The sequence below is a fragment of the Mesoplodon densirostris genome, chromosome 19 (assembly GCF_025265405.1).
Source record: "Mesoplodon densirostris isolate mMesDen1 chromosome 19, mMesDen1 primary haplotype, whole genome shotgun sequence".
Classification (NCBI taxonomy): Eukaryota; Metazoa; Chordata; class Mammalia; order Artiodactyla; family Ziphiidae; genus Mesoplodon; species Mesoplodon densirostris.
In genome coordinates, this window is record NC_082679.1 from 51686545 (window position 1) to 51714150 (window position 27606).

Here is a 27606-nt window from a genome sequence, read left to right on the forward strand (position 1 = left end):
CGCTCTGGGCGCAGGCGCAGAACCTGAGGCGCCGCCGAGGGTGCGTGTCTCTAGTTGGAGAGACTACCTTTTCTCCGGATGTTCGGTTTTGTTTCCTCCTTCAGCCTATTTCTTGGACCCTTTTGAGAGACTCCCTTCCTCCTTTGCCCCCTTTTCGGGCCACATCAGGCGGGAGGCTTCCAGAAAGTCGACAAGTCATCTTTAGGTATTGTAAACACCTGTTAACCTTTTCCTAGCTGTGGGCGGGTGCCAGTAAGTCCCATAAGTTGTGAAACAGAAGCAGAAGTTCCCAGGAGCTGTTGTCAGTTTTCAAAAGTATCCCTGGAAATTTTCTTAAAAGAATCGTATCCTTCACGGTCCCGAGTGCATGGCATATATGTTTGCATTTCTGCCGAGCCAGAAAGGTGAATCCTCTGCTGTGCTTCACGCACACCACACTTTACTGTACAGGAGGGCCTGTATTTTAAGTACCCTAAAGGTTGAAGTATTGAATCTGTTGGAGAAGTGAATTCCCGGTACATCTTATTCATACTCTTATTTACTTTAAACAGTTTGTGTGTTTACAAACGGGTTTCATAATGGTGTCATAGAAACCGCACATTTGGATGCTCTCTATGGGTCAGATTGTTGCACAGCACCTTCCAAACAAACAGTCACTTTCTGACACTCCAGTTGAGGTGTATTATGTAGGAAGCAGGTGATGCTAATTCTGCGAAGAAAACAGTCTGCAAACTAGCAAGTGTGTCTTAATTTTTGTCAGTGTTTCAAGCATAGAAAAGAATTCTTGCTCCTTTAGACATTTACTCATTTGAAAATTGAAATGCAAAGTGCATTATGAAATTCAAAGTACGTTATCCCGTGTTTAAAAAATAAAGCCGCACGGAGTTCTTGCTTTGTCAGCACATATACTAAAATTGGAACAATACAGAGAAGACGAGCGTAGTACTACCAATCCAAATACAACGGTGCATTAAAAAGATTATGTACCATGACCAAGTGGGATTTTTTGTTTTATAAATTTATTTATTTTTGGCTGTGTTGGGTCTTCGTTGCTGCGTGCGGGCTTCTCATTGGAGTGGTTTCTTTTGTTGCGGATCACGGGCCCTAAGTGCATGGGCTTCTGTAGTTGTGGCACACAGGGTCAGTAGTTGTGGCTCACAGGCTCTAGGGCGCAGGCTCAGTAGCTGTGGCGCACGGGCTTAGTTGCTCCGCGGCATGTGAGATCTTCCCGGACTAGGGTTCGAACCTGTGTTCCCTGCATTGGCAGGCGGATTCTTAACCACTGCGCCACCAGGGAAGCCCCGACCAAGTGGGATTTATTCCTGGAATATGAGAATGGTTCAACAAGTGAAAAAAAAGTCAGTGTAATACACCTCAATAACAGAATGAAGGACAAAAACGACCTGGTCATCTCAATGATGCTAACAAAACATTTGACAAGATTCTACACCTTTTTATGATAAAAACACTCAAACTAGAAATAGAAGGAAACTACCACAACATAATAAAGACCATCTATGGGGACTTCCCTGCTGGCACAGTGGTTGAGAATCTGCCTCCCAATGCAGGGTACACGGGTTTGAGCCCTGGTCCGGGAAGATCCCACATGCCGCGGAACAACTAAGCCCGTGCGCCACAACTACTGAAGCCTGCACGCCTAGAGCCTGTGCTCCTCAACAGGAGAAGCCACCATAATGAGAAGCCCGTGCACTGCAATGAAGAGTAGACCCCACTCGCCACAACTAGAGAAAGCCTGTGAGCAGCAATGAAGACCCAACACAGCCAAAAATAAATAAATAAATAAATTTTTAAAAAAAGAAAAAAGCGGGCTTCCCTGGTGGCGCAGTGGTTGAGAGTCTGCCTGCCGATGCAGGGGACACGGGTTCGTGCCCTGGTCCGGGAGGATCCCGCGTGCTGCGGAGCGGCTGGGCCCGTGAGCCATGGCTGCTGGGCCTGTGCGTCCGGAGCCTGTGCTCTGCGGCGGGAGAGGCCGCAGCAGTGAGAGGCCCGCGTACCGCAAAAAAAAAAAAGAAAACCATCTATGAAAAACCCAAAGCTAATATATTCAGTGGTGAAAGACTAAAAGCTTTTCCAAGGATACCTGTTCTTACCAATTCTATTCAACATAGTATTGGAAGTCCTAGACAGAGCAAATAGACAAGAAAAATAAATAAAAGGTGTCCAAATTAGAAAGGAAGAAGTAAAATTATCTCTGTTCTTAGATGACATGATCTTTTATATAGAACCCCCTAAAGGTTATGGGCACCCACACATGCAAACTGGTTATAACTAGTAACCAAATGTAGCAAAATTGCAGGATACAAAATCAGCATGCAAAAATCAGTTGTGTTTTTATACACTAACAATGAACAATCTGAAAAGGACATTAAGAAAACAATTTCATTTACCATAGCATCAAAAAGAATAAAATACTTGGGAGTAGATCTAAATGAGGAAGTGAAAGGTGAAAAGATGCACAACACCGCTAATCACCAGAGAAAAGCAAAAAACAAACAAAAAAAATTGTGTTGGAGAGAATGTGGAAAAATTGGAACCCTTGTGCACTGTTAGTGAGAATGTAAAATGGTGCAGCCAAAACAGTATGGCAGTTACTCAAAAAATTAAATACTGAATTACCATATGATCAAGCAATACTACTGCTGGGTATATATCCAAAAGAATTGAAAGCAGGGTCTCAGAGAGATATTCGTACATCCATGTTCATAGCAGCATTATTCGCTATAGCCAAGAGGTGGAAGCAACCCAAATATTCATTGATGGATGAATGGATAAACAAAACGTGGAATACTATTCAACCTTAGAAAGGAAGGAAATACTGTAACATGGCTGAACGTTGAGGAAATTATCTTATGAAATAAGCCAGTCATGAAATGATACTGTATGATTCCACTTATATGAGGTATCTAAATTAGCCAAACTCATAGAAACAGAAAAAAATTACCAGGGGCTGGGGGTAAGGAAGAAAAGGGAGCTGTTTAGTGGGTATGGAGTTTCATATTTGCAACATGAAGGAGGTCTGGAGATTTGTTTCAAAACAATGTGCATATACTTAACACTACTTACTGTACCCTTAAAAATGGCTATGATGGTAAAATTTATATGTTTTCTTTTTATACAATAAAAGAAGTGTAGATACAAAGAGTTCTCATTACAAGGGAAAAAACTTTTTTTTGTTATCTATATGAAATGATGGATGCTAACTAAACTTATTTTGGTGATCACTTCACAATATATGTAAATCAAGTTATTATGCTGTACACCTTAAACCTATGCAATGATGTATGTCAATTATATCTCAATAAAACTGGGAAAAAACTTTAAAGCCATGAAAATGTAAGCTTCATGAGGGCAAGGTGGTTTTATTTATTTATTTATTTAGGTCTGTTTTATTTTCTTCTATATGCTTAGTGACCAGAAGAGCCTCTGGCACATAATTGGCACTCAATCCATATTTGACGAATGAATGCGTTAGAAAATACAATAACTAATGGATTGCCATTACTTTTTATCGTCTTGTTAAGTGAATTATAACAAGGAGATACTAGGTTTAACTGAAAATATTACTAGTGTGGAAGGAAGATTCAGAGACAAAGACATTTAGAAAGTTTACTTTCAATGAGGTGCAAGGAAATGGTCAATAAGCAAAGTTGCTCAACGTCATGAGCCGTTAGGAAAATGCAAATCAACATCATAATGGGATATCACTTCACACCCACTATGATGGCTGTTAAAAAAAAACAACAGTAGGGCTTCCCTGGTGGCGCAGTGGTTGAGAGTCCGCCTGCCAATGCAGGGGACACGGGTTCGTGCCCCGGTCCGGGAAGATCCCACATGCCGCGGAGCGGCTGGGCCTGTGAGCCATGGCCGCTGAGCCTGCGCGTCCGGAGCCTGTGCTCCGCAATGGGGAGAGGCCACAACAGTGAGAGGCCCGCGTACCGCAAAAAAAAAAAAACAAAAAAAAAACAACAGTAACTGGTGGGAAGGATGTGGAGAAATTGTAATGCTCACACACTGCTGGTAGGAATGTAAAATGGTTCAGCAACTTTGGAAAACAGTTTGGCAGTTTCTCAAAAGGTTAAAAATGTTGTTGCCATATGACCCATCCATTCCACTCCTAGAGAAATGAAAACATACGTCCACATAAAACTTTTACAAGAATGTCCATAGCAGCATTATTCATAATAGCCAGAAAATGGAAACAACCCAAATATCTATCAGCTGATGAATGGATAACTAAAATGTGATATATCTATCCATGGAATATTGCTTGAGAGGAAAAAAGAATGTTGTACTGATGCATGCTGCAACATGGATGAACCTTGAAAACATTGTGCTAAGTGAAAGAAGACAGTGGAAAAGAGCATATTTTGTGTAATTCCATTTATATCAAATGTCCAAACTAGACAAAAAAGAGACTAGTGGTTGCCTAGAGTTGAGTGTGAGGATGTATGTGGTGGGGATGGGTAGGGGATGGGTGTGGAGATCAACTGCTTACAGATGCAGGGTTTCTTTGGGGGGCAATGAAAATATTCTAAAATTGATTGTGTTGATGGTGGTGCGATTGTGTATATACTAAAAACCATAGAACTATACACTAAATGGGTGCATTGTATGGTATGTGAACTATACCTCCACAACACTGTTTTTCTTTTTTAAAGGTGCAGGGGAGTCAGACTTCAGGAAGACCAACTCAAATATTTGGCATTTAAAGGAATTTCAAGTTTTTAAAAGAAAGGTAAGAAACCTGAGAAATTACCAGTTTCATTCATCTGATCATGGTAGGAAAACAGTAACTTTTTCTCATGTTAACCATATCCACAAAGATTGTGACATTATTTCAGACACTAGCATTCTAAAAGTCAGGGATAGCACCTTTTTTTATTAGGGGGTCCACACTTGTAGGAATTACATACTTTTTAAGTTTTTCCTCAGGACTGAAATTAGATGAGATGACCCCATCATCATTTGTTCATCTTGGGGTACAAAGTGCTTATTTTTCCGGATTCTAGCATTTCATAATGGAAGCAGGGCAAAGCATTGGTGGGGCTTGCACACTGGGAAAAATAAGAAATTTCTAGAAAAACATCTGGGATGTTTCTATAAATAGCAGAATTAGTTTGTATATTATACTAGTGCTGTTTTCTGTTCATGTGTTCTCTAAAATAATTTTGAATTCTGACTATGAAAATTTTAAATATGTATAAAAGAAACAATAGTATAGTTAATATCCATATATCCATCATCCATTATCAAGACTTTGCCATATTTCTTCTTTCCTCCTTTTCCTTGTTTTCTTTGTTGAAGTATTTATAAAGCAAATCCTAGGTACATGTCATTTCCTCTCATACCCCTCAGTATGCATCTCTAAAAACCTAATTTCTTTCTTTTTTTTTTTTTTTTTGGCGGTACGCGGGCCTCTCACTGTTGTGGTCTCTCCCGTTGCGGAGCACAGGCTCCGGACGTGCAGGCTCAGCGGCCATGGCTCACGGGCCCAGCCGCTCCATGGCATGTGGGATCCTCCCGGACCGGGGCACGAACCCGTGTCCCCTGCATCGGCAGGCGGACTCTCAACCACTGCGCCACCAGGGAAGCCCAAACCTAATTTCTTAATTACAATGCTACATTGAATCAAATAATCAGATCTCTTCAACTGTATATAAAATATCTTTTTATAGTTGGTTCATTTGGGTTAGGATCTGAACAAGGTTCAAATATTACTTTTAGTTTTACATCTCTTAAATTTCTCTTAATCTTTTCATGCCATTGACTTAATTGTCGAAACAGTTGTTCTGTGAAATTTCCCACATTCTGGTTGTGGCAGACATTCTTGTGGTGTCATTTAACTTGTTCCTCTAACCCCCAAACATCCATTAAATGGAATTTAGCTCTAGAGCATGTATTTTCAACTGGGGCGTTATTGGAAATTTTACATTGTTACTTTTCTCTCCTGATCTTGTATCTCTCTTCCACGTTTTCCCCCAATTTTATGTTAATGTGATACTTCTTTATCCTTAAAAGTATTTTACTGATTATTTTTCTGTGCAACAAAAATGTGGACTGATGTGGCAGACTGCTAGACATTCCCCCAAACCCATTCTCCCCTTCTTTTCCGGTATTAAAGCTCCTGGACGAGGACCACTTTTCATGTGAATTTCTCAGCTTGGGGTCCCAGACCATGCAGGTAGAATGCATTTGAACACCAAATCCACGTAAAGGAATGCCTATGGTTACAGATTCTCACGGGAGAGGTTTTTTCTTCCCCGAGGCCAGACCAAGAGAGATTTCTTTCTTTTTTTTTTTTATTGCCTGATTGATATAATCTTACCTGTGTAGCTTGTTTTTTTTAAAATATCTTTATTGATGTATAATTGCTTTACAATGATGTGTTACTTTCTGCTTTATAACAAAGTGAATCAGTTATACATATGTGCCCATATGTCTTCCCTCTTGCATCTCCCTCCCTCCCACCCTCCCTATCCCACCCCTCTAGGTGGTCACAAAGCACCAAGCTGATCTCCCTGTGCTATGCGGCTGCTTCCCACTAGCTATCTATTTTACGTTTGGTAGTGTATATATGTCCATGCCACTCTCTCACTTTGTCCGAGCTTACCCTTCACCCTCCCTGTATCCTCAAGTCCATTCTCTAGGAGGTCTGCATCTTTATTCCCATCTTGCCCCTAGGTGCTTCATGACCATTTTTTTTTTAAGATTCCTTATATATGTGTTAGCATCGGTATTTGTTTTTCTCTTTCTGACTTACTTCACTCTGTATGACAGACTCTAGGTCCATCCACCTCACTACAAATAACTCAGTTTCATTCCTTTTTATGGCTGAGTAATATTCCATTGTATATATGTGCCACATCTTCTTTATCCATTCATCTGTTGATGGAAACTTCGGTTGCTTCCATGTCCTGGCTTGTAAATAGAGCTGCAATGGACATTTTGGTACATGACTCTTTTTTTTTTTGGGTGGTACGCGGGCCTCTCACTGTTGTGGCCTCTCCCGTTGCGGAGCACAGGCTCTGGACGCGCAGGCTCAGCAGCCGTGGCTCACGGGCCCAGCCGCTCCGCGGCATGTGGGATCCTCCCAGACCGGGGCATGAACCCGTGTCCTGTACATCAGCAGGTGGACTCTCAACCACTGCGCCACCAGGGAAGCCCCATGACTCTTTTAGAATTATGGTTTTCTCAGGGTATATGCCCAGTAGTGGGATTGCTGGGTCATATGGTAGTTCTATTTTAGTTTTTGTAAGGAACCTCCATACTGTTCTCCATAGTGGCTGTATCAGTTTACATTCCCACCGACAGTGCAAGAGGGTTCCCTTTTCTCCACACTCTCTCCAGCATTTATTGTTTCTAGATTTTTTGATGATGGACATTCTGACCAGTGTGAGATGTTATCTCATTGTAGTTTTGATTTGCATTTCTCTAATGATTAATGATGTTGAACATTCTTTCATGTGTTTTTTTGGCAATCTGTATATCTTCTTTGGAGAAATGTCTTTTTGGGTCTTCTGCCCATTTTTGGATTGGGTTCTTTGTTTTTTTATTATTGAGCTGCATGAGCTGCTTGTAAATTTTGGAGATTAATCCTTTGTCAGTTGCTTCATTTGCAAATATTTTCTCCCATTCTGAGGGTTGTCTTTTCGTCTTGTTTATGGTTTCCTTTGCTGTGCAAAAGCTTTAAGTTTCATTAGGTCCCATTTGTTTATTTTTGTTTTTATTTCCATTTCTCTAGGAGGTGGGTCAAAAAGGATCTTGCTGTGATTTATGTCATAGAGTGTTCTGCCTGTGTTTTCCTCTAAGAGTTTGATAGTTTCTGGCCTTACATTTAGGTCTTTAACCCATTTTGAGTTTATTTTTGTGTATGGTGTTAGGGAGTGTTCTCATTTCATTCTTTTACATGTAGCTGTCCAGTTTTCCCAGCACCACTTATTGAAGAGGCTATCTTTTCTCCACTGTATATTCTTGCCTCCTTTATCAAAGATAAGGTGACCATATGTGTGTGGGCTTTCTATCCTGTTCCACTGATCTCTTTTCTGTTTCTGTGCTGGTACCATACTGTCTCGATTACTGTAGCTTTGTAGTATAGTCTGAAGTCAGGGAGCCTGATTCCTCCAGCTCCGTTTTTCTTTCTCAAGATTGCTTTGGCTGTTCGGGGTCATTTGTGTTTCCGTACAAATTGTGACATTTTTTGTTCTAGTTCTGTGAAAAAGGCCAGTGGTAGTTTGATAGGGATTGCATTGAATCTGTAGATTGCTTTGGGTAGTAGAGTCATTTTCACAATGTTGATTCTTCCAATCCAAGAACATGGTATATCTCTCCGTCTATTTGTATCATCTTTAATTTCTTTCATCAGTGTCTTATAATTTTCTACATACAGGTCTTTTGCCTCCATAGGTAGGTTTATTCCTAGGTATTTTATTCTTTTTGTTGCAGTGGTAAATGGGAGTGTTTTCTTAATTTCACTTTCAGATTTTTCATCATTAGTGTGTAGGAATGCAAGAGATTTCTGTGCATTAATTTTGTATACTGCTACTTTACCAAATTCCTTGATTAGCTCTAGTAGTTTTCTGTTAGCATCTTTAGGATTCTCTGTGTACAGTATCATGTCATCTGCAAACAGTGACAGCTTTACCTCTTCTTTTCCAATTTGGATTCCTTTTATTTCTTTTTCTTCTCTGATTGCTGTGGCTAAAACTTCCAAAACTATGTTGAATAATAGTGGTGAGAGTGGGCAACCTTGTCTTCTTCCTGATCTTAGTGGAAATGGTTTCAGTTTTTCACCATTGAGAACCATGTTGGCTGTGGGTTTGTCATATATGGCCTTTATTGGGTTGAGGAAAGTTCCCTCTATCCCTACTTTCAGGAGGGTTTTTATCACAAATGGCTGTTGAATTTTGTCGAAAGCTTTCTCTGCATCTATTGAGATGATCATATGGTTTTTCTCCTTCAATTTGTTAATATGGTGTATCACGTTGATTGATTTGTGTATATTGAAGAAGCCTTGCATTCCTGAGGTAAACCCCACTTGATCATGGTGTATGATCCTTTTAATGTGCTGTTAGATTCTGTTTGCTTGTATCTTGTTGAGGATTTTTGCATCTATGTTCATCAGTGATATTGGCCTGTAGTTTTCTTTCTTTGTGACATCCTTGTCTGGTTTTGGTATCAGAGTGATGGTGGCCTCGTAGAATGAGTTTGGGAGTGTTCCTCCCTCTGCTATATTTTGGAAGAGTTTGAGAAGGATTGGTGTTAGCTCTTCTCTAAATGTTTGATAGAATTCACCTGTGAAGCCATCTGGTCCTGGGCTTTTGTTTCTTGGAAGATTTTTAATCACATTTTCAATTTCAGTGCTATTTCTTCCTGGTTCAGTCTCAGAAGGTTGTGCATTTCTAAGAATTTGTCCATTTCTTCTAGGTTGTCCATTTTATTGGCATATAGTGGCTTGTAGTAATCTCTCATGATCCTTTGTATTTCTGCGATGTCAGTTGTTACTTCTCCTTTTTCATTTCTAATTTTATTGATTTGAGTCTTCTCCCTTTTTTTCTTGATGAGTCTGGCTAATGGTTTATCCATTTTGTTTATCTTCTCAAAGAACCACCTTTTAGTTTTATTGATCTTTACTATCGTTTCCTTCATTTCTTTTTCATTTATTTCTGATCTGATCTTTATGATTTCCTTCCTTCTGCTAACTTTGGGGTTTTTTAGTTCTTCTTTCTCTAATTGCTTTAGGTATAAGGTTAGGTTGTTTATTTGAGATTTTTCTTGTTTCTTGAGGTAGGATTGTACTGCTGAAAACTTCCCTCTTAGAACTGTTTTTGCTGCATCCCATAGGTTTTGGGTCGTCGTGTCTTCATTGTCATTTGTTTCTAGGTATTTTTTGATTTCCTCTTTGATTTCTTCAGTGATCTCTTGGTTATTAAGTAATGTGTTGTTTATCCTCCATGTGTTTGTATTTCTTACAGATTTTTTCCTGTAATTGATATCGAGTCTCATGGCGTTGTGGTCGGAAAAGATAGTTGATATGATTTCAATTTTCTTAAATTCACCAAGCGTTGATTTGTGACCCAAGATGTGATCTATCCTGGAGAATGTTCCATGAGCAGTTGAGAAGAATGTGTATTCTGTTGTTTTGGGATGGAATATCCTATAAATATCAATTAAGTCCATCTTGTTTAATGTATCTTTCAAAGCTTGTGTTTCCTTATTTATTTTCATTTTGAATGATATGTCCGTTGGTGAAAGTGGGGTGTTAAAGTCCCCTACTATGAATGTGTTTCTGTTGATTTCCCCTTTTATGACTGTTAGTAGTTGCCTTATGTATTGAGGTGCTCCTATGTTGGGTGCATAAATATTTACAATTGTGATATCATCTTCTTGGATTGAGCCCTTGATCACTATGTAGTGTGCTTCTTTGTCTCCTTCATTCAAGCTTAGCACTTGAAGGGTCCTGACTTCATGCAGAGTTTAAATTACAACTCCCTGCCTTACATGGGCCTAAGGCTTCCTCTCCTGGTCTTAAAGTCCAGTCCTCTTGGTTACTGAGATAGCACCAGCATAACCATAATCTTTTTTCCTGGTTTTCAGTTCCCTCTTTATTTGTGCTCCTTGGGAGGTACCCTTACCCTCTTGCAAAGTTAGCTCTGAATCTGAAAAAGTGTAGGTTAGACTTTATCTAACATATCTAGGTGTTTTGAAGCGCAAACATTTTCACATTATCTAGTTTGTGATATTGCTGTAGAAATTCCCATACTTTTAGCTCCCTCCAGCCTGATGCTTCCTCTTTCCATTCTTTCCCCCTGTAATTCTTCTTCCGTGGCAGATTAAAATTCCCTGCCATTCCCAAATTGTTGATCATAGTTCCTTCACCTCTTTGTTTTAACCGTAACTTGGCTGTTCTCCCAAAGATACTGCTACCCCTACAGCCAGCTTGAAATTGCTTTTTTTTCACCTAGTCTAGAAATCTAACTTACTGTCCTTTCAGGATTTCTAGTCTCTCAGAGTCATGCAATAACTATCCTTTAAAATACAGGCTATAACACAACATTTTAAATCAACTATACTCCAATAAAAATTTTAAAAATAGGGGGCTTCCCTGGTGGTGCAGTGGTTGAGAGTCCACCTGCCAATGCAGGGGACATGGGTTCATGCCCCGGTCTGGGAAGATCCCACATGCCACGGAGCGGCTAGGCCCGTGAGCCATGGCCGCTGAGCCTGCGCGTCTGGAGCCTGTGCTCCGCAACGGGAGAGGCCACAACAGTGAGAGGCCTGCGTACTGCAAGAAAAAAAAATTTTTTTTAAATAAATAAAATATAGGCTATATTACTTTATACCCTTTTTGTACACTCTCCTCTATTTACTTAGGGCCTTGACATGTGGGAAATTTCAGTATTTCTGTGGATAACCCAGCCAACACCTATAACGGCCTCCTGCCTATCTCAAACTTGAGGAGCTATATATAAATCTTACCCTATTATGGCCACCCACTCCCACAGACACACCTTGTTCTTTTTTTTTAATAATAAATTTATTTATTTATTTATTTTTGGCTGCATTGGGTCTTCGTTGCTGTGCGCAGGCTTTCTCCAGTTATGGCGAGTGGGGGCTACTCTTCATTGCAGTGCATGGTCTTCTCATTGCAGTGGCTTCTCTTGTTGCAAAGCACAGCCTCTAGGCACATGGGCTTCAGTAGTTGTGGCTCACGGGCTCTAGAGTGCAAGCTCAGTAGTTGTGGCGCATGGGCTTAGCTGCTCCGCGGCGTGTGGGATCTTCCCGGACCAGGGCTCAAACCCATGTCCCCTGCACTGGCAGGCGGATTCTTAACCACTGTGCCACCAGGGAAGTCCCTACTCCTTGTTCTTTATCATGATCTTGAACTAGACTATTTTAGGACTCTTAAATCCTGATGTATAATTAACTCACTACAATCTTCTTCCCCTCCAACTCAATCACACTTTACACCTAGACATTATTCAACCCTCTGATCTCTCCACACTTTCCTCCTAAGTCCATCAACTCCCCTGTATTGTTACTCTTCTCTTTCTTTCCAACATATACCCCATGGTGCAATACATACCCACATTCTTGGCAGCCTCTTGAACTTAGCTTCCTTATCTTTGTGTAGCAGCATCTACTGTGGAAAGTCTCTACCTGAGATTAATCTAACCCTGAACACTCTCCATTTCTATACCTAAAAAAAGAAAGAAAGAAAAAAGGTAAATTGGTGCTATTGGTGCTTGGTGTCCAGCCTCACTGAAAATCCTTTTACAAATACTGGACCAGTGTCACCACAGAAGCCTTGAGTTGAAGATGGCAGAGCACATAATGGAAGGAGCCCAAGTACCTGTATTACCGCTTAGAGAAGAGCCATTTACTGAACATGTTGGGCTTTATCTGTGCAAGAAAGAAACTTCAATTGTGTTTGAGCCATCAAACATTTGGGGATTTGTTATAGCAGCTTCCATTGCCTTAACTAATGCAATGAGATACCATTTCGAAATTTTAATTTTCATCAGTAATAAGAGAAAAGTTTTTTCAGGAGCAGTAATGTAAAATTTAATCCCTCTGTTTTAAAATACATCATCAATGATACAATTAAAAATAGCACATGCTTTGGAGACATTTCTCCAAGAAAGATACTCAGTGACCAATAAGCTCATGAAAAGGTGTTTGACGTTGTTGATCATTAAGGAAATGCAAATCAAATCCACAATGAGATATCACTGCACACCCACTAAGATGGCTATGATAAACAGACAAATGATAAAATAACAAGTGTTGGCAAGGCTATGGAGAATTAGGAACTCTCATATGCAGCTTGTGGGACTGTAAAATGGTACAGCTGCTGTGGAAAACAGTTTGTTGATTCCTCAGAAAGATAAACAGAATTGTTAGCAATTCTACTTCTACATTTATATCCAAAATAATTGAAAATAGGAGTCCAAACAAAAACTTGTTCATGAATATTCTTGGCAGCACCATTTACAATAGCCATAAGGTGGAAACAACCCAAATGTCCATTAATGGATGAACAGAGAAACAAATTATGATGTGTACACAAAATGGGATATTATTTAGCCATAAAAATGGATGAAGTATTGATACTGCTACAACTTGGGTGAACCTTGAAAATATTATACTAAGTGAAAAAAGCCAGACACAAAAGGTCACATATTGTGTGATTCCTTCTGTATGGAATATCCAGAATAGGCAAATCCATAGAGATAGAAAGCAGATTGTCAGGGGCTGGCGATAGGAGGCTAGCGAGTGATTACTTAATGGATATGGGGTCTTCTTCTAGAGCGATGAAAAAGTTTTGAAACTAAAGAGAGGTGGTTGTACAACATCATGAATACACTAAATTCCACTGAAGTATACAGTTTAAAATGGTTAATTGTATGTTATGTGAATCTCACCTCAGAAAAGAGAAAACTACCATGAAACTAAAAAGGAAAAAAAAAGTTAAGCCCCCTGTATTCCTCGTGACCAGAGATGACCACTGTTACCATTTTGTTGTGCTGAATTTCCTTCCAGACTTTTTTTTAATGTGTCCTAAACACACTGATTTGTAAAACATGTTATTTTATTTAATAGACCATCCATCTTCAAGATTTAAAACGTAGCACACAATGGTGATGGAAATTGTCTGTATCTTGACTGTATCAGTGTTAATATCCTGGTGACGATATTGTATTATATGTCTGCAAAATGTTATCTTGGGGGGTGGGAGCACTAAAATCAGTTTCATTAAAAAATATAAAATATGAAACATATTGGAAAATAACATTTTTCCATATTTTAAAATTTAATTTTTTGAATAGGTGATATAGTCACAAGGTTCAGAAAATTTTAAGTAAACAGAGTCATAATAAGTTTCATCCTTATTTATCGTCTCTGCAATCCACCCTGCCTTATCCCCTATGGGGTCACTGTTTTTAGTGTCCCGTGTATCCTTCCATACTTTCTCTAGGCGTATACAAGTAAATTAGAATACAGATTTATATTCCCCATTAGTACAAAAGATAGCATAAAATCACAGTTTTGTACTTTTCTTTTTTCTTTCACAATGTATGTATATTGGGGAATTAGGGAGCTTTCCATATATGAACGCAGAGAAGTACCTCTCTCTGTCTCTCTCTTTCCACCTCCCTCTCTCTCTCTCTCTCCTGCTACATAGTATTCCAATGTATGGTTATACCATAATTTTTGCCCCCAAATGTTGCCTATCACTAAGGCATTGGTTAATCAACTAATTAATTGCTTAATAAATAAATTATGGTATAGTTTGAAGGACCCTGGGAGAGAAGCCCGGGGGCAGAACACCTTCCCCCTGGAAGCAGTGGCAGGAGACATGGGGGCTGCCAGCAGAGGCTTGCCTAGAGGGTGAATAGGAGAGCCCACCAGGTAGAGAAACGCATGAGCCATCCTCCAAAAATAGTGAAGGTGACCCCACTGCTGGCAGGAACACATTGCTTCTAGAAGCAGTGAGAGTGACACTGAGGTTCTCTCCCAGCCCACACTTCTCGCTCAGGTTCGTGACTCAGCCCCCCTACTGCTCCCTTCCAATATTTCTGCATCAAAGCCTTCCCTTTAAGAATCAGAGGTTCCCACTGACTAAATCCTCCCTTTCTGAGGCCACCTTATCCACGCTTCAGTAGCCATAAGTTGATGACTCCCAAATGTACATCTCTAGTCCAGACTTCTCTTCTGAACTTCAGAGTTGCACATCCAGCTGCCTTCTTGCATCTCCACTTGGAGGTCTCAAAAGCACCACCAATTCTTCATTTCCAAGATATGACTCACGTTACATCTTCCCATATCTGGCCTTCTTCCAGTGTTCCTTCTCAGAGAATGGCATCTCCATCCAACTGCACAAGCTACAAACCTAAGACATCTTCAGTACCTCCTTTTCCTGCATTTCCCCATATCCAGTCTGCCCAAATATCCTCTGGATGTGGCCCCTTCCATCTCCACCCTCATTCTAATACAAGTAACCACAGGTTACCACAATCTCTTAACTGGTACGTTGCAGCCAAAGTGTTTCTTTTTTCTTTTTTTTTTTTTAACTTGAAATCTCATGTTGTCACTTGCTTAAACCCTTTAGTAACTTTCCATTGCTTTTAAAATTGAACAGAATTCCTAGCATGGCTTTAAGGTCCTACATGGTCAGACCCTGCCTACTTTCCTCCATTCTTACCTTGCACCACACACCTGCCGGCTCTTGGGGCTTTCCTACTGCAGGGTCATGCTCCCTCCTGCCATAGGCCTTTTGCTCACACTTTTCCTTCTGTCTGTATCATTAACTTCTATTCAGTCTTTAAAGCACAACTCATAGAAGTCTTCTGCTGACCCTCTGCTTTGGTCAGCTTCCTTTTCTTCATTGCTCTGATCTCCTTTTGTTATATATTCCTTTGAGTGTTTCCAACATTTGATCAACATCTGTCTCCTCCACTAGGCTGTAAGCAACCTGAGTCTAAGGACTACCTGTTTTTGCTTATCATTGTCACACAGAAATTAAATTTTGAATAAATGAATGACTGCTCGTGGCATAGTAATGCATGGTGCCTCTTTACAACCCTTACCATCTCCTTGGAGACACAGCCCTATCTCTTGCTTCCTGGGGATGCTGCAGAGGAAGAAGCATCCACCAGCCAGGAGCTTGTGCTTTGGAGTCAGGGAGATCTGGGCCTGTTTTGGCGCTGCCATTTACCAGCTGTGGATTCTTGATCAAGTCCCTTTATCTCTCTGAACTTAAGTTTCCCAGTCTCTAAAAGAGGGTTACCACTTACATCATAAGGTTGTTGTTGTTGTTTTAGTCACACCCAGTACATTTAATATATATTTTTTAAAGAATCATCTTGGGGACTTCCCTGGTGGTCCAGTTGGTTAAGACTCCGTGCTCCCAATGCCGAGGCCCGGGTTCAATCCCTGGCCAGGGAACTAAGATCCCACATACCACAACTAAGCCCGCGCGCCACAACCAGAGAAGCCCACGCACCGCAACGAAGAGCCCACACGCTGCCACAACAAAGACCCATTGCAGCCAAAATAAATAAATAAATAAATTTATTTATTTTTTAAAAAAGTCATTGTGGGGACAATTAGAAACTTGGAAAACGGACAATATATTAGATGATTCTTTTTTTTTTTTTTTTTTTTTGGCCACACCGCATGCATGCCGGATCTTAGTTCCTTGACCAGGGATCGGACCTGTGCCCCCTGCATTGGAAGCATGGAGTCTTAACCACTGGACCACCAGGGAAGTCTCTACAATGACTTTTTTTAGTGTTTCTTTTTTGAATCTAGGATCCAATCAAAGTTCACCCATTGCATTTAGATGTCATACCTCTTTAGTCTCCTTTAATTTAAAGCACTTCACCTTACTTTTTAAATCTTTTGTCTGTCATGATATTGACACTTTTGAAGAGTCCACGCCCATTGTCTGGTAGAATGTCCTCTGTTCAGCATTTGCTGCCTCCTGTTTAGATTCAGGTGAGACATTTTTGGTGCAAGGACCACATCAACGAGGATGTGTACTTCCCCATACACTCCACCTGGGGCGTACAGTACCATTTTGTCCCAGGATTGGTGATGCTAAATTCAATCACTTGGTTAAGGTGGTGTTACCTAACAGAGCTGTGATGGGGAATTAAATGAAGGAATGTACCTAAGGGGTCTGGTCCATAAACCTTAGTTCTTCCCCATTCCCCTTCAGCCTTCACTTTGTGGCAGAGGCACAACATTCTTTTTTTTTTTTTTTTTTTTTTTTAAGATTTTTTGATGTGGACCATTTTTAAAATCTTTATTAAATTTGTTACAGTAATGCTTCTAGGGGCTTCCCTGGTGGCTCCGTGATTAAGAATCCACCTGCCAATGCAGGGGACATGGGTTCGAGCCCTGGTCCAGGAAGATCCCACATGCCGCGGAGCAGCTAAGCCCGTGCACCGCAACTACTGAGCCTGTGCTCTAGAGCCCATGAGCCCCAACTACTGAGCCCATGAGCCACAACTACTGGAGCCTGCGTGCCTAGAGCCCGTGGTCTGCAGCAAGAGAAGCCACCACAGTGAGAAGCCCACGTACCACAATGAAGAGTAACCCCTGCTCGCTGCAATTAGAGAAAGCCCTCGTGCAGCAATGAAGACCCAGCACAGCCAAATAAATAAATAAATAATTTCTTAAAAAAAATAATGCTTCTGTTTTAGGTTTTAGTTTCTTGGCCCTGAGGCATGTGGGATCTTAGCTCCCCGACCAGGGATAAAACCCACACCCCCTGCATTGGAAGGTGAAGTCTTAACCACTGGACCGCCAGGGAAGTCCCAAGATATGCAACATTCTTGACTACACTTTCTCACCACAAGTGCCTCTTGGTGGGACTGGTAGTTATCACTAATTTGAGACTACTTTTTAAAAAATTAATTAATTAATTTTTACTTATTTGGTTGCGCTGGGTCTTAGTTACAGCACGTGGGCTCCTTAGTTGTGGCATGCAAACTCGTAGTTGCGGCATGCCTGTGGGACCTAGTTCCCTGACCAGGAATCAAACCTGAGCCCCCTGCATTGGGAGTGTAGAGTCTTACCCACTGGGCCACCAGGGAAGTCCCAAACTTGAGACTACTTTTTAAAAAAATATTTTGTTATGAAACTTTCAGGGGACCTCCCTGGTGGTCCATTGGTTAAGACTCCCAATGCAGAGGGCAAGGGTTCAATCCCTGGTCGGGGAACTAAGAGCCCTCGTGCCGCATGGTGTGACTGAAAAAAAAAAATAAGCAGTGTGAATAAAATACAATTTAAAAAATTTTTTATTATGAAACTTTCAAATATACACAAAAGTAGAGAGAGTAGTTTAATGAATCTCAATCTCAATGTATTCATCACCCAGTTCAAAACAATTATCACCATTTTACCAGTAAGCTTTGTAATTACTTTTGAGTTTTATCCTTTGAGCCTCTTCCTTTCTTTCCCTAATACACAGGTCTTTGAATTCTACAGGAGACATTTGGGAAAACTTTTCACTTATGAATTTTCCTTGTTCCACTGGTCCAGCTTGCAGGTAAGAGCTAATGATAAATGCATGCTGTTGGAGATAGTAGGCACTGGTTCAGCATGTCCAGAAGTGCTGCGGCACTTCTCAGACTGCACACCAGTCACCTGGGGGTCAGGTGAAATTACAAATTCTAACTACATAGCTCTGGAACGGGGCCTGAAATTCTGCATTTCCAAACAGACTTCTAGGTAATGCCAGTGGTACTGGCCTGAGAAAATGCTTTGAGCAGGGAAGTGTTCTTAGAAGGTAAAATCTTGATATTTTGGGTACAGACGATAAGAAACATCTGATAAGAAAGAAAGAAGCTAAGTAATGCCTGAGGTTCCTTCCAGCACTTAAATTCTTTGAGTCTTTGTTCCTAACCTCTAGCAATTGCAGAAGTAACTAAGCACAATGACTCCACTCGTACTTCTAGGAAGAAGCAAGCTTGAATTAAAGACTTGAAACCCCTGCATAAAATTGCAGTAGGTTTGTTCCAGTTCCTCCTATATAATCAACAATCCTAGTGTCGAGTTCGAGGCAATGGAAGCACTGCCAAGGGTCCAGGTTCAATCCCTGGTCAGGGAACTAGGATCCCGCAAGCTGCACGGCGAAAAAAAAAAGACATAATTCATATACGATTCACCCATTTAAAGTGTACAATTCAACGGTTTTTAATATGTTCACAGAGTTGTGCAACCATCACCACCATCAAGTTTAGAACATTTTCATCACCCCCAAAAGAAATCCCATAGCCATTAATATTCACTTTCTACCTTCACACGCCGCTCTCACCCCCAGCCCTAGGCAACTACTAATATATTTTCTGTCTGTGTGAATATGCCTATTCTGGCCATTTCATGTAAATGGAATAATACAATATATAGTCTTCTGTGACTGACTTTTTTCACTTAGCATAATGTTTGCAAGGTTCATCCATGTTGTAGCATGTGTCAGTACTTCATTCCTCTTTACGCAGAGTAGTATTACACTGTATAAATATGCTACGTGTGTTTATCCAGTCATTCAGTTGATGAACATTTGGGTTGTTTCCACTTTTTGGCTATTATGAATAATGTTGCTATGAACATTCACATACAAGATTTTGTATGCAAGTGTGGGTAAATGGTTGTATTTCTCTTGGGCACATATCTAGGAGTGAGATTGCTATTTCATATGGTGACTCTATGTTTAACCTTTTGAGGAACTGCCGAACATTTATTATCTTTTTATTTCAGCAATCTTAGTGGGTATCTCATTGTGTCTTTTTTTTTTTTTTTTTTTTTTTTTTTTTTTTTTTTTTTTTTGCGGTATGCGGGCCTCTCACTGTTGTGGCCTCCCCCGTTGCGGAGCACAGGCTCCGGACGCGCAAGCTCAGCGGCCATGGCTCACGGGCCCAGCCGCTCCGCGGCATATGGGATCCTCCCAGACCGGGGCACGAACCCGTATCCCCTGCATCGGCAGGCGGACTCTCAACCACTTGCGCCACCAGGGAGGCCCTCATTGTGTCTTTTTATGTACTGTTTTTTTTACAGTTCTATTAAGATATAATTGACATACAGCACTGTATAGTTTTTATTTATTTAAATTGAAGTATAGTTGATTTACAATGTTGTGTTAGTTTCACGTGTACAGCAAAGTGATTCAGTTACACATATATACATTTAAATTAGGTTATTTATCTTTTTATTGTTGAAGTGTAACAGTTCTTCATATATTCCAGATACAAGTTCCTTATCAGATATATGATTTGCACATATTTTCTCCCATTCTGCAGGTTGTCTTTTCACTTTCTTGATGGTATCCTTTGAAACACAAAAGTTTTTAATTTTAATTAAGTTCGACATCTCTTTTTTCTTTAGTTGCATGTGCTTTTAATGTCATACCCTAGAAACCACTGCCTAACCAAGAGTCATGAAGACTTACTTCTATGTTTTCTTCTCAGAGTTTTATAGTCTTAGCTCTTACATAAGAGGCTTATGATAATAGATCGTAGTTAATTTTTGTATATGGTGTGAGGTAGAGGTCCAACTTCATTCTTTTACATATGGATATCAAATTGTCCTAGCACCATTTGTTGAAAAAACTATTCTTTCCTGGTGGCACAGTGGTTAAGGATCCACCTGCCAGTGCAGGGAACGTGGGTTCGAGCTCTGGTCCAGGAAGATCCCACATGCCGCAGAGCAGCTAAGCCCATGCGCCACAACTACTGAGCCTGTGCTCTAGAGCCTGCAAGCCACAACTACTGAAGCCCGCCTAGAGCCCGTGCCCTGCAACAAGAGAAGCCACCGCAGTGAGAAGCACATGCACCGCAACAAAGAGTAGCCCCTGCTTGCCGCAACTAGAGGAAGCCCACACACAGCGTCGAAGACCCAACGCAGCCAAAAATAAATAAATAAAAATAAGTAAATTTATTAAAAAACAAAAAGAAAAACACTATTCTTTCTTCATTGAGTCGTCTTGGCACCCTTTCAAAGATCATTTGACCATTTATGCGTGGATTGATTGATCTATTCCATTGATCTATTTGTCTGCCTTCATACTACTACTACATTGTCTTTTTTAAAAAATAAATTTATTTATTTATTTTTCTGCTGCATTGGGTCTTCGACGCTGTGCACGGGCTTTCTCTAATTGCGGTGCGCAGGGGCTACTCTTTGTTGCGGTGCATGTGCTTCTCACTGCGGTGGCTTCTCTTTGTTGCAGAGCACAGGCTCTAGGCACACGGGCTGCAGTAGTTGTGGCTCATGGGCTCTAGAGCACAGGCTCAGTAGTTGTGGTGCACGGGCTTATTTGCTCCGTGGCACGTGGGATCTTCCTGGACCAGGGCTTGAACCCGTGTCCCCTGCATTGGCAGGCGGATTCTTAACCACTGCGCCACCAGGGAAGTCCCCACATTGTCTTAATTTCTGTAGCTCTGTAGTAAATTTTGAAATCAGAACTTTGTTTTTTCCCACAGTATTTTAGTATCATCTTGTCAGTTTCTGCAAAAAAAGCCACCTGGGATTTTGATAGGGATTACATTGAATCTGTAATCAGCTTTTAACAGTATTAAGTCTTCTTATCTATGAACATAGGATATTTTTCCATTTATTTAGATCTTTTTATTTCTTTCAACAGTTTTTTATACTTTTCAATATACAGGTTTTACACTTCTTTTGTTAAATTTATTACTAAGTACTTTATTTTTGATGCTATTGTAAATTAAATTGTTTTTTGAATTTCATTTTTAGATTGTTTGCTAGTATGTAGAAGTAGAACTGGTGTTTGTTTATTCATCTTGTATCTTGCAGCCTTGCTAAGCTCCTTTATTAGTTCTAATATTTTTTTAGTGGATTCCTTAGGATTTTCTATATATAAGATAATGTTATCTGTAAATAAAGATCATTTTACTTCTTCCTTTTCGATCTGTATGCCATTTCTTTCTTGCTCAATTGCCCTGGATAGAATCTCCAGTATATTATTGAATAAAAGGGTGAGAATGGACATCCTTGTCTTGTTCCTGGTCTTGTGGGGGGAAGTATTCATTTCTTCACCATTATATTAGCTGTGGGTTTTTTATAGATGTTCTTTGTTTCAATTTAAGGAAGTTCCCTTCTGTTCTTAGGTTACTGAGTATTTTTAATCATGAAACGTTTTTGGATTTTTGTCAAATGCTTTTTTTTTCTTGCACCTATTGAGATGATCAAATGGTTATTGTCCTTTATTCTATTAATGTGGTGCATTAAATTAATTGATTTTCCAATGTAAAATCAACCTTGCATTCCTGGGATAATTCCCACTTAGTTATGGTGTATAATTCTCTTTATATACTACTGCATTCAGTTGACTAGTATTTGTTGAGGCTTTTGCGTCCATATTCATAAGAGATATTGGTATGTAGGGTTTTTTGGTAACATGTCTTTCTGGTTTTTGTATCAGAGTAAACTGGCTTCATAGAACAAATTGAGAAGTGTTTCCTCCTCTCCTATATTTTGGAAGAGTTTGAGAGGATTCATATTAATTCTTTAAATGTTTCGTGAAATTCACCAGTAAAGTCATCTGGGCTTGGGATTTTCTTTGGGGGAAGTTTTAAATTACTAATCCAATCTCTTTACTTGTTATAGGCCTTTCCAGACTTTCTGTTTCTTCTTTAGTTGATTCTGGTAGTTTGTGTCTTCCTAGGACTTTGTCCATTTCGTCTGTTATATAATTCATTGGCATATGTTTCTTCATGGTATTCTCTTATAATTCTTTTTTTTCCTGTAAGGTCAGTAGTAATGTCCCCTCTTTCATTTCTGATTTTAGTCTTCTCTCTTCTTGGTCAGTCTAGCTAAAAGTTTGTCAATTTTGTTGATCTTTTCAAAGAATGAAATTAGGTTTTATTTTTTTCTTTTCTTTTTTTTCCCCTCCTGTTCTCTATTTCGATAATTTCCACTCTAATTTTTATTGTTTTCTTCTTTCTGCTTGCTCTGGGTTTTGTTTGCCTTTTTTCCCCACTGTTACTTAAGGTGGAAATTTAGTTTATTGATTTGAGATCTTTCTTTCTTTTTTTTTTTTTTAACATTGGCATTTATAGCTGAAAATTTCCCTCTGAGCACTGTTTTAGCTCCATCCTATAAGTTTTGGTATTTTGTGTCTTCATTTTTATATTATTTTTTTATTTTTTAAACATTTTATAACTCCCTTATTGATATTCTCTGTTGGATGAGATGTTGTCAACATACCTTCCTTTAATTCCTTAAATGTGATGTCCTTTAGTTCTTTGAACATATTTACAATAGGGGCTTTGAAGTTTTTGTTAAGTTCAACATCTAAGCCCCCACCAAAGCAGTTTCTGTTGCCTACTTTTTTTTTTACTTCTTGTCATGGGTCACATTTTCCTATTTCTTTGCATGTCTCATAATTTTTTTGTTGGAAATGGAACATTGCTACAATAATATATTGTAGCAACTCTGGATTTTGATCCCTCTCTCACCTGGGGCTTGTTTTCTTATTTATTTCTTCAGTAGCTTGCCTGGACTAGTTCACAGAAATATATCAATATTTTCTCCACAGTGTGTAGTCTCTGATCTTGCTCCTCGAAGAGTGAAGCTTTGACTATGTACACAGTCTTCTGACCACCAGGGATTATTGTAGTTTTAGCAGTGCTCTCTTTCCCTGGTCTCCCTGTTAAGCTGCTAGGTGATCTGACTTTACTGTAACACTCACAGCCTTTAGCCTCCAGTAATTGCTAGCTGACTGCTCTGTTGTTTTTGGCAAAGTCTGGGGCATGAATTGTTCCACAGTATAATCCAGCTAAAGTCAGACCCCTTTGTGGGGGCAGTCTTTGAGGCTTGCTCTGAGCTCAGAAAGGCCCTTCTTATCTGTCTCTTTCCCTGGTTTACTCTCTTAAACTTCTAGCTGGGCTACTATTTTGTTTGTTGCTGCTAGTTTAATGGAGCTAAGAGCCTCCTCTTAACTGTTTACCACCAAAATCTCCATTGTTTTTGACAATACCCTTATGCATGAACTTCCCCACATTGTCTTCCCAATAAAGTATGTCCTCTTAGGGAGAGCTACTGAGCTCTCTGTCCTTTTTTTTTTTTAATTTTTATTTATTTATTTTTGGCTGCATTGTGTCTTTGTTACTGCGTGTGGGCTTTCTCTAGTTGTGGCGAGTGGGGGCTACTCTTTGTTGTGGTGTGCGGGCTTCTCATTGCAGTGGCTTCTCTTGTTGTGGAGCACGGGCTCTAGGCACGTGGGCTTAGTAGTTGTGGCTCACGGGCTCTAGAGTGCAGGCTCAGCAGCTGTGGCACACAGGCTTAGTTGCTCCGCGGCATGTGGGATCTTCCCGGACCAGGGATTGAACCCATGTCCCCTGCACTGACAGGCGGATTCTTAACCACTGCGCCACCAGAGAAGTGTCTGAGCTCTCTGTTCTTATGGCCTCCCTCTCCCCCACCCTCCAACAGAATGCCTGTACTACTGCATTAGAGTAGGGCAGGGGCAGGGACTGTGGTCCACTTCTTCTGAAGTGATAAACCTGGGTTGCTCCACGAGTGGGGCATTGGATGTGGATGGCAGCCCCTAGTCTTTTGGGCTTGCCCTCCTGGCATAGAATCTATGAGTGAGCTGGGGTGAGGGCAATTGGGACCCAATATTCTCAGCTTTCTGTGCCTAGGTAAAGCTTCCACCCTATGAGTGGGACCTGGGATTTGGAAGGGAGTCCCAGTCCAGGCCACTGCCAGAAAAAGGGATGACATGCTGGCCACTTGCCCTTCCTTGGGTGAAACCAGAGTCCTAGACTAGGAGCTGAATGGAAAGGGAGTCCTGTCTTCTTTGACCTCCCTGCTTGAAGTAGAACTTATGTCACAGTGAGCTGGGAGGAGACAGAATCAGACAGTGGCTCAAATACCATAGACTCTTACTGTTCTTATCAAGATTTACTAAACTTTCTTGAATAAATGTTTCTCCATTTTCTGTATACTCTTAGGACAATACCCAGAGATTTTAAATGGTTGGTTTTTAAATAATAATTTGCACTAGTTAAATGTTTCAGTGGGGAGATGAGCTTCTCACCCTGCCATTCCAGAAGTGTGGTCATCTTAGGGGTTTTATTTCCCCATCACTTTTTTTTTCTTTTTTTTTTTTTTGCGGTCAGTACGCGGGCCTCTCACTGTTGTGGCCTCTCCCGTTGCGGAGCACAGGCTCCGGACGCGCAGGCTCAGTGGCCATGGGTCACGGGCCCAGCCGCTCCGCAGCACGTGGGATCTTCCCGGACCAAGGCACGAACCCGTGTCCCCTGCATCAGCAGGCGGACTCTCAAGCACTGCGCCACCAGGGAAGCCCCCCATCACTTTTTAGTATGAAAAATTCTAAACAGCAAAGTTGGAAGAATTTCACAGTGAATACCCATATTCTCCTTACTAAGATTCTACCATTAACATTTTGTTATAATTGTTGTATCATATCTGTCCATTTATCTATCATTCACTCTGATGTATTTTTGGATGCAATGCAAAGTAAGTTACAGACATCAGTAACTTCTAAATTCTCTCGCATGTGTATCATTAACTAGAATTCAATATTTGTTTGCAGTTTTTTTTTCTTTTGAGGTAAATTTTGCATACAATGAAGTACATAAATCTTAAGTGTACGGTCATTGAGTTTTGATAGATTCATGCACCTGTGCAACCCAAACTCCCGTCAGGATATGAAATATTTCTATCACCCAACAAAGTTCCCTCATATCTCTTCCCCGTCAATCACCATCACCTCCCTGCCCTCAGAGGCAACCACTGTTATTATTTTTTTCTACTGTATATTAGTTTTTTCCTGGTCTACAACTGTACATATTAAGAAATCATATAGTATGAACTCTTCCATGTAGAACTTCTTTCACTTAGCCTAATGCTTTTGCGAGGCATCCATGTTGCATGTATCAACTATTCAATATTATTACTGAATAGTATTGCATGTTATGAATTTACCAACTTATTTATCCATTCTCCTTTTTACAGTCACCTGGGCTATAATTTACTGGAGGACTTTAGGCGGAGAATTGGCATCTAATTTACCCTTTAGATAGGTCATTCTGGTTAGTAAATGGGAGGTGAACTATGAGGGCAGGGCAAGAAGAGGTCTGTTAGGAGGTTCCTGCAGCAGTTCAGGTGAGATTTGAGGTTGGTTTGGATGAACATTGTAGCAGTGCAGATGTTGAGTGGAGATGGTCTGATTCAGGGTACATTTTGGAAGTCAAGCTAACAGGATTTGCTGATGGACAGGATCGTGGAAAGTGAAAGAAAAGAAAGAATCAAAGGTGACTCTATGCCCCCAAGACATTCCTTAAACAAAATGTTGCCATTATGAGGGTGGAGAGGCAATAAAAAAACAAGCCATAAACTTTCTGCTTGGAGATTTGGCTAAGAAACAGTTGGAAGGCGATCACTAAGCAAGTATTTGCCACCTGCTTCCAGATGGTAGTTGGTTAGTTCATACACCCTGTGAACACATGCAGGTCTTTAGACAACCAGCATAATTTGCAGCTTCTCTTGCTATGATAATATGTATCACTATTAGAAATACAATTCAACTTAATTTTTGAACCTCTGCTTTATCCACCCTCCCACCTGCCACCCCACTTGACCTAGCACTTCAGAGCTGTTGGCTTTAAGATTCAACTTCCCTTATTTCACTCAGACAGGAAACTCTTAAATGTTGGTTATTTCTTATCTGAATCTTTAAATATGTCACTGTGTTTCTGTGATTGGCCTTTTAAAAAGCATCACATAAAGACTGATCCCTTTACATAAAATGAGGCTGAGATCAAGCTTTCATTTATTAAACAAATATTTATTGTGTGCCTACTAGATGCTAGGAACTGTGCTAAGCATTGGTTATACCACAGTGAATAAGATAGACTCTGCTCTCAAAGAGCTCAAAGAACACATAAATTGGGCAGTTTTTTGTTTTTTAACATCTTTATTGGAGTATAATTGCTTTACAATGGTGTGTCAGTTTCTGCTTTATAACAAAGTGAATCAGTTATACATATACATATATTCCCATATCTCTTCCTTATTGTGTCTCCCTCCCTCCCTCCCACCCTCCCTATCCCACCCCTCTAGGTGGTCATAAAGCACCGAGCTGATCTCCCTGTGCTATGCGGCTGCTTAAATTGGGCAGTTTTATTACAATGTGATAAATGCTATAATAGAAAGCACGTAAAAGTGGCATTCAACAGAGGCTTAAGGATCACGCCAGGCAAAATTTCCAGAGGATATGTTTTAGTTGAGAACTGAGGGGTCAAAAAAATGAGCCAGAGAAGTTGAAGGTGGGACAGCACAGGGTATTCCAGGTGGGAGAAGCAGCACGATCTAAGATCCAGACGTGGTACATTGGTAGAACTTCACATTTGAGACGGGGGAAGTAGAGTCTAAGAGGGCGTTATTAGAGAGGGATGCAAGGGACAGGTCTTGAAAGGCTTTTCTAAACCTGCAAGTTCTTATGGAGAGGGGGAAAGGGTGGCAGGGGAGTGTTGAAGTGATCATAAATTGACGGAGGTGATTATAACTGCCTGTGAACTAAGCTGCCCTCATGTGATTCTCTCCATTCAGAATTTGCCTGCTTGGGCTTGGGAGAAGGCAAGGAGAAGCCAGAGTGCTGGGAACGTCCAGGGTTATGAGTGCTGAAGATAATTCAGCATTTCTCCAACTGCTCTTTCTCAAAACATTCTACTGACAGATGTTAACAGGATGAAAACGTCCTTTGGTCAAAGAAGTTTGGGAGAACTGCTATATTCTCTAATCCCTTCTTAATACGTACATAAACATATTTGAAGTTCTGAGGGTCTCACATTTGAAAACCCAGTTAAATTTAGTGTAGTCAACTTTTTAAAGCTTATTTGCATCTAGAATGACCTGTGTGTATGTGTGTGTTGCACCTGCTAAGGTCTCATAGTTTGGTTTATGATGGATCAGATACTCATTCACCTTACCACTACATAAAATAATAAGAGGCTTTATTTCTTTTCATTCAACATGTTTAAATTATAGGCAGTTAGTCATTTAAGTCCACATTGATTTAGGGTAGAGCAA

The 27606-nt window shown here is 40.3% G+C and overlaps 1 long non-coding RNA gene across 1 annotated transcript; it reads left to right on the forward strand.

Annotated features, from left to right (window-relative positions):
- Window positions 1-61: 61 nt before the first annotated feature.
- On the forward strand, window positions 62-27521 carry LOC132480909 (uncharacterized). Its single transcript, XR_009530697.1, has 4 exons — window positions 62-205; window positions 4680-4756; window positions 17999-18076; window positions 27127-27521. It is a non-coding gene; the product is annotated as an uncharacterized LOC132480909 (long non-coding RNA).
- Window positions 27522-27606: the final 85 nt, after the last annotated feature.